Source organism: Oncorhynchus nerka, unplaced genomic scaffold (genome assembly GCF_034236695.1).
Source record: "Oncorhynchus nerka isolate Pitt River unplaced genomic scaffold, Oner_Uvic_2.0 unplaced_scaffold_812, whole genome shotgun sequence".
Lineage (NCBI taxonomy): Eukaryota > Metazoa > Chordata > Actinopteri > Salmoniformes > Salmonidae > Oncorhynchus > Oncorhynchus nerka.
Genome location: NW_027040442.1, coordinates 69,256 through 81,192, shown reverse-complemented (window position 1 = coordinate 81,192; position 11,937 = coordinate 69,256).

The window sequence follows — 11,937 nt, the reverse complement described above, 5'->3', positions numbered from 1 at the left end:
TGTAATATATTGTATTGTAATGTATTGTAATGTATTGTAATGTATGTATTGTATTGTATGTATTGTAATGTAATGTATTGTATTGTAATGTATTGTAATGTATGTATTGTAATGTATTGTATTGTAATGTATTGTAATGTATGTATTGTAATGTATTGTAATGTATTGTAATGTAATGTATTGTAATGTATGTATTGTAATGTATGTAATGTATGTATTGTATTGTAATGTATTGTATTGTAATGTATTGTAATGTATTGTAATGTAATGTATTGTAATGTATTGTATTGTAATGTATGTATTGTATTGTATTGTAATGTATTGTATTGTAATGTATTGTAATGTATGTATTGTATTGTATGTATTGTAATGTAATGTATTGTATTGTAATGTATTGTAATGTATGTATGGTAATGTATTGTATTGTAATGTATTGTAATGTATGTATTGTAATGTATTGTAATGTATTGTAATGTAATGTATTGTAATGTATGTATTGTAATGTATGTAATGTATGTATTGTATTGTAATGTATTGTATTGTAATGTATTGTAATGTATTGTATTGTAATGTATTGTAATGTATGTATTGTAATGTATGTAATGTATGTATTGTATTGTAATGTATGTAATGTATGTATTGTAATGTAATGTAATGTATTGTAATGTAATGTATTGTAATGTATGTATTGTAATGTATTGTATTGTAATGTATTGTAATGTATTGTAATGTATGTATTGTAATGTATTGTATTGTATTGTATTGTAATGTATGTATTGTAATGTATTGTATTGTATTGTAATGTATTGTAATGTATGTATTGTAATGTATGTAATGTATGTATTGTATTGTAATGTATGTAATGTATTGTATTGTGATGTATTGTAATATATTGTATTGTAATGTATGTAATGTATGTATTGTATTGTAATGTATTGTATTGTATTGTATTGTAATGTATGTATTGTAATGTATTGTATTGTATTGTAATGTGATGTAATGTATTGTATTGTGATGTATTGTAATATATTGTATTGTAATGTATGTAATGTATGTATTGTATTGTAATGTATTGTATTGTATTGTAATGTATGTATTGTAATGTATTGTATTGTATTGTAATGTATTGTAATGTATGTATTGTAATGTATGTAATGTATTGTATTGTGATGTATTGTAATATATTGTATTGTAATGTATTGTAATGTATGTAATGTATGTATTGTATTGTAATGTATGTAATGTAATGTAATATATTGTATTGTAATGTATTGTATTGTATTGTAATGTATGTATTGTAATGCCAGAGTTGACGTGGACCATCGTTCAAACAAAGAGATGCCTCCCTGACCACCAGTGTGTTTGGATATAATGAAGATCAATTCAGTGAAGAAGAACCTCTAGAGTTCTGAACAAAGAGCCCTATAATGGGTTAAATATATACTGTATACTCAGACAGGCTAACCTCCTATAAAGGGTTAAATATATACTGTATACTCAGACAGGCTAACCTCCTATAAAGGGTTAAATATATACTGTATACTCAGACAGGCTAACCTCCTATAAAGGGTTCTATATATATTCTATATATACTGTATACTCAGACACTTCCTAACCTCCTATAAAGGGTTCTATATATATTATATACTGTATACTCAGACACTTCCTAACCTCCTATAAAGGGTTCTATATATATTATATATATACTGTATACTCAGACACTTCCTAACCTCCTATAAAGGGTTCTATATATATTCTATATATACTGTATACTCAGACACTTCCTAACCTCCTAGGGTTCTATATATATTCTATATATACTGTATACTCAGACACTTCCTTACCTCCTATAAAGGGTTCTATATATATTCTATATATACTGTATAGTCAGACACTTTGTCACGCCTTGGTCTTAGTATTTTGTGTTTTCTTTATTTATTTGGTCAGGCCAGGGTGTGACATGGGTTTATTTTGTGGTGTGTTTTTGTATTGGTGTTTTAGTAGGTATCGGGATTGTGGCTGAGTAGGGTTGTCTAGGAAAGTCTATGGTTGCCTGAGGAGGTTCTTAATCAGAGGCAGGTGATTATCGTTGTCTCTGATTGGGAACCATATTTAGGCAGCCATATTCTTGAGTGTTTTGTGGGTGATTGTTCCTGTCTTTGTGTTTGCATCAGATAGGGCTGTTTCTAACTTTCACATTTCATTATTTTCTATTTTCTTCATGTATAGTTTTTTCCTTCATTAAAATATCATGAATCATCATCACGCTGCATTTTGGTCCGACTCTCCTTCACCACAAGAGAACTTATACACTTCCTAACCTCTTATAAAGGGTTCTATATATATTCTATATATACTGTATACTCTGACACTTCCTAACCTCCTATAAAGGGTTCTATATATATTCTATATATACTGTATACTCAGACACTTCCTAACCTCCTATAAAGGGTTCTATATATATTCTATATATACTGTATACTCTGACACTTCCTAACCTCCTATAAAGGGTTCTATATATATTCTATATATACTGTATACTCAGACACTTCCTAACCTCCTATAAAGGGTTCTATATAGAACTTTAGTGGTTCTGTATATTGTAGGAAGATTAAACCCTTTTTGGTTTCAACAGGAGTGAAGAGTGTGTTGATATAACGGATATATTGTCAGAATTCAGCTTGTAACAAACGATCAGAATAAACACTATAAAGTTATGCTGCCAACATATTAGATAATAATTAAGAGGCTAAATGATTGTGTCATGATAACATTTTATAGAGGTGTGTGTGTGTGTGTCTGTGTGTGTGTCTGTGTGTCTGTGTGTGTGAATTAAAAACTATGAATTAAAATCTTTTAACAACAATATTTTACAGACAAGGTTCCCCTGAGCAATACTGTCTGATAAATAACACATGTGAAAAAATGGTGGAAACACGTTTTAGAAACAAACAACATTGTAATCTCACCTCTTAGCTTTGGTGTCATGTTCCCCAGAGAGTCTCATTTTAGAGGCAGGGTCCCCCTCCTCATGTTCAGAGAGACTCATTTTAGAGGCAGGGTCCCCTCCTCTCTCTCCTCAGAGAGACTCATTTTTAGAGGCAGGGCCCCCTTCTTTCTCGCTCCAGAGAGACTCATTTTAGAGAACTGTCCCCTAAACAGAGATCCAACATGTTGGTGAATGTGGTTAACACAGTGACAACTAAACAGAGATCAACATGTTAGTTGTGGTTAACACAGTGACAACTAAAACAGAGATCCAACATGTTGGTTGAAACACAGTGACAACTAAACAGAGATCCAACATGTTGGTTGTGGTTAACACAGTGACAACTAAACAGAGATCCAGCATGTTGGTTGTGGTTAACACAGTGACAACTAAACAGAGATCAACATGTTGGTTGTGGTTAACACAGTGACAACTAAAACAGAGATCCAACATGTTGGTTGTGGTTAACACAGTGAGCTAACCAGAGATCCAACATGTTGGTTGTGGTTAACACAGTGACAACTAAACAGAGATCCAACATGTTGGTTGTGGTTAACACAGTGACAACTAAACAGAGATCCAACATGTTGGTTGTGGTTAACACAGTGACAACTAAACAGAGATCCAACATGTTGGTTGTGGTTAACACAGTTATTTCTTGAAGGTCATATGTTCTATTGATTATCTCTTAGAGATAAAACATTTACTAACAGACAACATCCAAACAGTCAGGTGATTTAATGCATCACATGAAAATGTAGTCGTGAATATTGTTCACCTTTAGTCTATAATAATATAATATAATATTAATTATAATGTCTCACTTTCTCTTTTATTAATTTCTCTCATTCTAGTGTGTTGCTTTGTTCAACAGGTATGATATTATGATGCTGTTACTGAATTCAGTTCATAATATTAATGTTAAGAAAAGTCTGTTCAGTGGTTTCATACCAAATTACACAGGAAGCAGGAGCTCATTGGAATTTAGAAAACAACAAATGTTCTGATATTCTGAATGTGACTTGACTACACCCAGTTAGCTATATGAACAACATGTTATTGAATGTGACTTGACTACACCCAGTTAGTTATATGAACAACATGTTATTGAATGTGACTTGACTACACCCAGTTAGCTATATGAACAACATGTTATTGAATGTGACTTGACTACACCCAGTTAGCTATATGAACAACATGTTATTGAATGTGACTTGACTACACCCAGTTAGCTATATGAACAACATGTTATTGAATGTGACTTGACTACACCCAGTTAGCTATATGAACAACATGTTATTGAATGTGACTTGACTACACCCAGTTAGCTATATGAACAACATGTTATTGAATGTGACTTGACTACACCCAGTTAGCTATATGAACAACATGTTATTGAATGTGACTTGACTACACCCAGTTAGCTATATGAACAACATGTTATTGAATGTGACTTGACTACACCCAGTTAGCTATATGAACAACATGTTATTGAATGTGACTTGACTACACCCAGTTAGCTATATGAACAACATGTTATTGAATGTGACTTGACTACACCCAGTTAGCTATATGAACAACATGTTATTGAATGTGACTTGACTACACCCAGTTAGCTATATGAACAACATGTTATTGAATGTGACTTGACTACACCCAGTTAGCTATATGAACAACATGTTATTGAATGTGACTTGACTACACCCAGTTAGCTATATGAACAACATGTTATTGAATGTGACTTGACTACACCCAGTTAGCTATATGAACAACATGTTATTGAATGTGACTTGACTACACCCAGTTAGCTATATGAACAACATGTTATTGAATGTGACTTGACTACACCCAGTTAGCTATATGAACAACATGTTATTGAATGTGACTTGACTACACCCAGTTAGCTATATGAACAACATGTTATTGAATGTGACTTGACTACACCCAGTTAGCTATATGAACAACATGTTATTGAATGTGACTTGACTACACCCAGTTAGCTATATGAACAACATGTTATTGAATGTGACTTGACTACACCCAGTTAGCTATATGAACAACATGTTATTGAATGTGACTTGACTACACCCAGTTAGCTATATGAACAACATGTTATTGAATGTGACTTGACTACACCCAGTTAGCTATATGAACAACATGTTATTGAATGTGACTTGACTACACCCAGTTAGCTATATGAACAACATGTTATTGAATGTGACTTGACTACACCCAGTTAGCTATATGAACAACATGTTATTGAATGTGACTTGACTACACCCAGTTAGCTATATGAACAACATGTTATTGAATGTGACTTGACTACACCCAGTTAGCTATATGAACAACATGTTATTGAATGTGACTTGACTACACCCAGTTAGCTATATGAACAACATGTTATTGAATGTGACTTGACTACACCCAGTTAGCTATATGAACAACATGTTATTGAATGTGACTTGACTACACCCAGTTAGCGCCATTTTGTATGATTGAACTGTCACGTAGCTGTCCCAGGTGAAATGGACTGTTACATCTGAGTGTTTTACTGTCATTCACTATACTAAAATAACACCAGACATTGAATGTCTCTACACACTTTATAATAATCCCTGGGAAGAGTCTTACCTTGTAGCCTGAATTCACAACCAGAACATGTCAAGTCATTGAGATATTTTCCGTTGTGCTGAGAGAGAACCTTCCTGATGACAAGTGTCTCTGTATCTATGTTCTAGGTTCAGTTGATCTTTGGATGTAATAATATCTGGTCAAAGTCTAGTGACACAACACCATAGTATATCATAACCATAACAGCAGTTTAACCTTTGGTCAGTAAAGGCCAAGGCATATTATAACATGTAGAATCATTATGATGGATCCAGGTTCATACTATAACATGTAGAATCATTATGATGATCCAGGTTCATATTATAACATGTAGAATCATTATGATGGATCCAGGTTCATATTATAACATGTAGAATCATTATGATGATCCAGGTTCATACTATAACATGTAGAATCATTATGATGGATCCAGGTTCATACTATAACATGTAGAATCATTATGATGATCCAGGTTCATATTATAACATGTAGAATCATTATGATGATCCAGGTTCATACTATAACATGTAGAATCATTATGATGATCCAGGTTCATACTATAACATGTAGAATCATTATGATGATCCAGGTTCATACTATAACATGTAGAATCATTATGATGATCCAGGTTCAACATATCTCTAACTGTGAAGGATACAACGGGGTCCCAAATTATTGACACCCTGATAAAGATTTGTAAAAATGATGTTATAAAATAAATCATTCCAAGACGCAAAGCTATATTTTATGCTCAAACAAAATGGTGAAATTAAATGATTTTCTACTAATACAATATGGCTCAGAGAAAGGGATTGTGTTTAACAAGTAATATTTTTTCTCTCTAAAGGTTCGGGGTCAAAATTGACACGCCTTTCAATACCTCACCTTGTGTGGATAATGGCACTGAGCCTTTTTCTAAAAGGTGTTATGAGTTGGAGAACACATTGGGAGTGATCTTAGACCATTCCTCCATACAGAATCCTTCCAAATCTTCCCAATTTCTTTTCTTACCATGAACAAATGACAAACTAACAAAACGGTGTATTAGTCGCCCTCTAGTGGTAGGTGGTGATAATGTCTCCGGTCTCCTCTCTCTCTCTTCTCTCCGTCTACCCCTCTAGAGTCTCCACACTCCTCTCTCTCTTCTCTCCGTCTACCCCTCTACAGTCTCCACACTCCTCTCTCTCTCACAAACATAGACTATGACCTGCCGAATGAGCCATCCTGATTAAAGATTCCCACAATACCCAATCTCTGTCTCTCTGTCTCTCTGTCTCTCTGTCTATCTCTCTATCTCTCTATCTCTCTATCTCTCTCTCTCTCTCTCTCTCTCTCTCTCTCTGTGTGTGTGTGTGTGTGTGTGTGTGTGTGTGTGTGTGTGTGTGTGTGTGTAGACCTGCCAGGCTGTTAGGTTAATGGACTATGGAAACCTACTGAGAATCTGTCATACAGAGAGAGTTACAAATGAACATGATTAAAATACATGAAACCGTGTTAAACACAAGTCCATGTATGTTGTTCTCTCTGTTTACAGGACTAGAAGTCTGGTTAAAACACATCAATACTGGCTTCAACCCAACCCTAACCCAACCATAACCCTGTTCTCTCTGTTTACGGGACTAGAAGTCTGGTTAAAACACATCAATACAGAATGAATTATATGTCTTCAAACCTTATACTCATGTCCATCACCATGCTGGCTTCACCCCAACCCAACCCAACCCTAACCCAACCCTAACCCAACCCAACCCCAACCCAACCCTAACCCAACCCAACCCTAACCCAACCCTAACCCAACCCAACCCCAACCCAACCCCAACCCTAACCCTAACCCAACCCCAACCCCAACCCAAAAGCTGTGGATTGGGCGCATAAGAGATAAACACACAAACTGACACACACTACCATCACTACAGTGGAAACAATTTTGAACCATTCCTTAGAAATTCACAACAGACAACTCCCTTTCTTACCCCACTACAGAGCTCCCCTTCCCCTCAGCCTCCCCCCAGCCAATAACCACATTGGCTCCCGGTCCACTGGAACAACAACAGAACCCCTGGCATACAGCCTCAGCTCAAATCCAGGCCCCACCACAGTTGATTTCTCTGCCCACCACTTCAGCACCAGTTCCTTTCTCATCCTCGTTGGAGGACTTCCCTCCTTTACCCAAGTTCTCTCCTCTAGTTAAGCCTCAGGCTTCTCAAAAACGATCATCACCATTGGGGCCACGCCCTACCCCAGCACAGTGCTCTTTAAACCAGAAGCTAAATAATCAGTATCCTCCTCTTCCTCAGACACAATCTTCTACTGAGATAGGGATCCGTACCTCAACACCCTCATCCCCTGTTGCACCTTCGCAGACACAGAGAGATGTCAGCAATATTGCCCCAACTCCCCATCTCATACTAAGAACAACATGGCCCCCACTCCCTCCCCATCTCATTCTAAGAACAACATGGCCCCCACTCCCTTCCCATCTCATTCTAAGAACAACATAGCCCCCACTCCCTCCCCATCTCATTCTAAGAACAACATGGCCCCCACTCCTCCCCATCTCATTCTAAGAACAACATTATACCCACTCCCTCCCCATCTCATTCTAAGAACAACATAGCCCCCACTCCCTCCCCAGCTCATTCTAAGAACAACATGGCCCCCAATCCCTCCCCATCTCATTCTAAGAACAACATGGCCCCCACTCCCTCCCCATCTCATTCTAAGAACAACATGGCCCCCACTCCCTCCCCATCTCATTCTAAGAACAACATGGCCCCCACTCCCTCCCCATCTTATTCTAAGAACAACATGGCACCCACTTTCTTCCAAAGTAAAAGGAAAGGAGATTATGAGAACCCCTACCTCCACTTCCCCCCATGACCCACAGAGATTAAACAACCCAGGGACCACCCAGGAGAACAGTATTCAAAGTATCATTGGTCCCCATCGCCCACCATAGGCTCCAACCTTGAATTTATAACCACTAACACCTCTAATTTAATCCAGGCCCCAGTTGAGTTCCACCATAGGGCCTGCAGCCAGAAACCCTCAATGTTATAGCAACACTCCCAATCCCCTGGTTAAAACCCCTAAACACAGCAATGTTTCAGTTAAAATCTTGGAAAGGATTTCACCTCTATCGCTCTCACCAACAGGAGACGCCACATCAGGGGGTGAGCCTAGGACTGGGCAGTTCCAGGGGCAAATGACGATTAATGGACAAAACAATGGGCAACAACCCAAAAACAACCAATCTGAGCCCTCCCAAAAAGACACCATGTCACTGCCAGTCCGAGACCCCTGTATAACTGGCGCCTCAACATACTAACCCCAGTTTGAATTCCAACCTCAGCCCCAGCCTCAGCCCCAGCATCAACCCCCAACCCCAGCCTCAGCCCCAGCATCAACCCCCAGCCTCAGCCCCAGCATCAACCACCAACCCCAGCCTCAGCCCCAGCATCAACCCCCAGCCTCAGCCCCAGCATCAACCCCCAACCCCTGCCTCAGCCCCAGCATCAACCCCAGCCTCAGCCCCAGCATCAACCCCAACCCCAGCCTCAGCCCCAGCATCAACCCCCAACCCCAGCCTCAGCCCCAGCCCCAGCATCAACCCCCAACCCCAGCCTCAGCCCCAGCCCCAGCATCAACCCCCAACCCCAGCCTCAGCCCCAGCCCCAGCATCAACCCCAGCCTCAGCCCCAGCCCCAGCATCAACCCCCAACCCCAGCCCCACCATCAACCCCCAGCCTCAGCCCCAGCATCAACCCCCAACCCCAGCCTCAGCCCCAGCATCAACCCCCAACCCCAGCAACCCTTCAGAAACCATCGTTCCATAAAGACAGACCAAAAGGCAAGGTGGCGGATTGGAATTTTAAGGGAAATAAACCAATACTAGTCTTGGGAGACTCAAATGTTAATAGAATCCCTCCATTTCATAACCCAAACATACAAGTGGACAGTTACCCTGGAGCAAGATTTGATCATTTCACAAATGTTCTGGAGAAAACAGAGGTTCATTTAGACACCAGCATGCATAGTGGTTCTCTCGGTGGGCATAAACAATATGGATAATGACCCATACAAAACATCAATCAAACAGATTGCATCAATGCACAAGGAAGCAAGAGTCACTTTCCCTAATGCAATTATTTACATCCCCATTATTAACCACTCACACCTCCTTTCACCAGATCGAAAACGAAACCTCAGTCATTAACGGTTACATCACCACACATGGCCCATTTCTCTTGGAGATACCCCATGATGAATTCCACACAACAACAGACCTGATACACTGGACAACAACCACAACAGACCTCATTTTTAAGAATTGGTGTGAGCAGCTACATTTAGAATAGGCTCTACCCACAATTTGGATCCACCTAGCCATACCACACCCTTCTTTTCCCCCAACCCCTGTACTCTCTCCCCCTTTCCTCCCCCAGTTGCTTTCTTAGATTACCCAGCAGAGGGGGTAGTTGACCCCTTCTCATCAAACATCATGAATTTATCCAAGTCTTTTCAACTCACAACAGCACAGACCCAACTTTTGGAGAGGGGTTGTCTTTCATTCCCCGCCCTGGTAAATTTGACTGGGAGGAACTTCATAGGGACACATATAAATATCATAGACGACTTAAACTTCTAGACTACTTTGACTATCAGACGAATGACAACCATTTACCATTCACCCTTCCTTCAATCTGGGAACCCAAACTGTCCCAGATAGATAGGAGGGTAAAGAACCTAATCAGAACCGACCAAGACACCCTTCACAACTATCACACCCAGGCAGATAGAGAGGACAACATCACCCGCATCGAAAGACAAGCCATAAAAGAACTTATAAACAACCCTCACATAATATTGAAACCGGCAGATAAGGGATCTGAAACAGTGGTCCTAGATAAACATCAATACACATACGAGGCAAATAGACAGTTATCCAACACCAAGTATTATGTACCAATAGGAAACAGCCTACAACCACAGACCCAGACTACATTACGTAGAATCATACAAACACTTTATGATAAACGGCACATCACGAAAAAACAACGAGACTTTCTATTTGGACCAGACACTCCACCACCTAGACTGTTTTACCTGCTTTGTAACATTCATAAAGAACCAGAAACCTGGACTATTCCCTATGAAGTTCCTCCTGGCAGGCCAATCGTATCAGACTGTAATAGTGAATCATACAACACAGCCCAATATATTGATCATTATATCAACCCTCTCTCCACTAGACACCCCAGCTGCCTCAGAGACACTTATCACTTTCTTGAGAAGATCAAACCCATAGTTGTTCCCTCCCAAACATATATATTCACTATAGACATTGATAGCTTATACACTAACATAAATACAGCAACAGGAGTACAGAAATATTTTCCAAAGACACCCAGATAGCAATAGACCAGACAATGAAATACTACAAATACTACAATTATTAGAAATCAGCCTCACGCACAACGACTTTATATTCAATGATAAGCAATACTTACAGGTGGAGGGAACAGCTATGGGCAAGAAATTTGCCCCGGCATATGCAAACATTTACATGGCTGAATGGGAGAGAGAGGCATTGGCCAAGTGCCCACATCAACCTACATTATATTACAGACTTCTAGACGACATTATAGGAGCCTGGCCTCATGATATCCAACTATTCACTGAATTCATTATCATTCTCAACAGTCACCACCCATCCATTAAGGTTAAAAACATAATAGATCCATGTGAAGTACACGTATTGGATACTACAGTTTTCTTTAATCACATAAATCAGTCTCAAAAAACAATATTCACTGATATTCACTCAAAGTTTATTTCAAACCAACAGATACACATACTTTACTCCACAAACACAGTTATCACCTGTTACAGAAATTAAATTCCTATATGTTTTAATACCCAATTAAAATTAAACACTGTCAATTCCTAAGAATTTGTAAGACTCTTATTTGCATGAAATGGACAGAGACCAGTCTCAAAACCAATCAACAGCGTTTATTCTCGAGAGTACTGAACACGATACAGTTTACCACAGATTATAAACTGAAAATGACGTCATTAGTTTTCGTACTACCCCGTCTACCCCGTCTCATCTCCGCTCCAGTACAATGTCTGTATGGTTCTCAACACTTAGATACTTTATGATCAGAGCCAAGGTCTGCCTGTGTAGATAAGCATTCTAGCCAGTCTGGCTATAAGTTCATTCATTTCTACCAAGGAACAGACAGTCATTGCTCTAATTCTTGATTATATTTACACATTATATTCAGTACTAAGGTTAAAAGAAAATGCATACATATACAGTAACATAATAGTAT